The sequence below is a fragment of the Gavialis gangeticus genome, unplaced genomic scaffold, assembly GCF_001723915.1.
Source record: "Gavialis gangeticus isolate Ggan-Ray unplaced genomic scaffold, GavGan_comp1, whole genome shotgun sequence".
Lineage (NCBI taxonomy): Eukaryota > Metazoa > Chordata > Crocodylia > Gavialidae > Gavialis > Gavialis gangeticus.
In genome coordinates, this window is record NW_017728993.1 from 50,976,894 (window position 1) to 50,979,160 (window position 2,267).

The following is a 2,267-nucleotide window of genomic DNA, read 5'->3' on the forward strand; positions in this document are numbered from 1 at the left end:
AGGGTTAATAAGTGTAATAAGCAATAAATGAAAGAAGTTGGACAAGGAAGGTGAAGATAAAGATAATAAACCATGGTGGTTACATAGGTTAGCTATGTGAATGACTTGATGGTTGTGAATTATATGAAATATTGCCTGTTTTGTTGTATTTTAACAAACAAATAGTAGCAACTCTCTCCGACTATCAATCAACAGTCATTAGTTGGCTGATTTCTTATAGATGTCATTGCAAAAGTGGTTTTAAAGAAGAAGATGGTAGCAGATTTATGGCTTAGTTCAAGACATTAACTGCTGTGTGTGAGGTGGCATAAGAAAATGAAACAAATATGTGGTATGAAGCAGAGTAAAGACATTCCAGGTTGGTGTTTTAGTAGTACTGTATTTACTCAATTCTAAGACAACCTTGAATTTAAGATGACCTCCTCAATAATTAGATTCCGTACAAGGAAAAATTTTAAATTGATATTACTTTTATAAATAGACGTACTGATAAAATTGTAGCAATACCAGTAACTCATAAATTCAACAATAACTTTAATGCAATGCAAACATTAATTTAACTTACATTAGGTTCTGTCCAGAACTTGAGGAGTGCTCTGCGCACTGGATCCCTCCTTACTGCTGCCCAGAGCCTCGCCGCATGTTGGGTCCCTTTCTGAGTGCTGAGTCCCTTGTCGCTGCAGCTAGATCCTTCCCCACAACATTCAGGATGCCTGAATGTCCCTTGGGGGTCCCTTCCTGCTGTATACCGTTCTGACCCCTGCTGGGTGTGTCCCCCCCGAATACTGACTGGCCCCTGCGGAGTCCTTCCCTATAAGCATGGTCAGCCCCTCCCTACAGTGTGTTGGGTGCCTGGTTTGCAGGTGCCCAGTTGCTCCCAGATACTGCCTGGTTAGTTCAGAGTTTCTTCTTGCAGCTTGCAGTGTTTCTGGCTGGAATATTCTTGGACAGGTCTGAGCTGCTGCCATGCCTGTAGATGCCAAGATGACTCAGTATGTGCTGGTTAGAAACTTCATGTGAGCAGAGATGTCGCCTGGCCAGTGCTTGCTGGGTCATTCCCAGCTGTGTGCAAGGAGCCTGGCCAGCACATGTTTAGGTGCCTCAGCACCCAACAGCTGGGCAGAAACTTGGAGCGACTCAGCACACTCTGGTTGGAAACTCTGCAGGCTGTGGAGATGATGCGTGGATGGTGCCTGCTGGGTCATACCCAGCTGCATGCAAAAGCAGCCTGGCCAGCATGTGCTGTGAGTTGCTGACAGCATAGGCTGGTAAGGCTCCTTGCTCACAGCTGAGCAATAACTAAGCAGGCAAAGCATGGGGGTCCCTCCAACACCCACCAGCCAGGCAGCAGCTTGGAGTGACCAGGTACCAGCTGGCTAGGGACCCTGCATGCTGAGGGGATGTGCCTGGCCTACATGAGCCCTGTCACCCTCTGCTGCATGGCCACATGCTAGGTGCCTTCCACGCTGCCTCCTCACATACCTCACCACCCCCTGCATATCTTCTGATTTCAGGTAAGTCATACTCAATTCTAAGATGAGGCTTGATTTTTCTCCATGTTGAATGGAGGGGTGGGGAGGCTCATTGTAGAATCAAGTAAATATGGTACTTTATTTAATCTGTTCCATGAGATGAAGAGAGACAGATTTAAATAAGATTATTCATTGTGGGAAATATTAGGCATATATTTGTCTTTGGAAGATTGGGTCCTTAAATCATAAGCTTCCCATTGTAAAGACCTTATGTAAAACCTTGACTGCAAGTAAATGACAAAACTTCTGTTGACTTCAATGGGACCAGAATTATACTTGTTATCTTTTTAATTATCTGTTAATTAAATAGCCTCCCAGCAAACTTAGCACTCCATAAATAATAATAAATTACAGTTGAAAACATTACTTTGTGGGAGCACCATTGGAAGCCCATACAATTTTTTATTTGATAATTTCATCAATAGACAAATTTACAGCAACTACTTCTTTATAAAAGAGATCATTCTTAATTCACTGACTCATCCTTTTATTGTGAATTATAGCACTGTTTTTAATTGTCTAAAATCTGCAAAACCATGAAGGAAGTAAGCAATTACAATGAGTTCCCCTTAACAGCTACTTCCACATTCCTTCTTAAATCTATATAAAATATAAAGTGATTAATAAACTCTTCCTTTATTGATGAATAGGTTTTATTTGTGTTTGATTTAATATGTTTAAAATCAAGAGAGAAAATAAAGGTAATTTATCTTAGTGCTGCATAATTTAAACATT

General features: G+C 41.4%; 1 protein-coding gene across 1 annotated transcript in view; it reads left to right on the forward strand.

Moving 5' to 3' along the window:
- The window catches only part of PLA2G4A (phospholipase A2 group IVA), a 140,168-nt gene extending 138,214 nt beyond the window's left edge, over positions 1–1,954 (forward strand). The window contains exon 19 of the transcript XR_002094706.1: positions 88–1,954. The gene's annotated coding sequence lies outside the window, so the exon portion shown is untranslated. The remainder of the gene's footprint in view (positions 1–87) is intronic.
- The last annotated feature ends 313 nt before the right edge of the window (positions 1,955–2,267 follow it).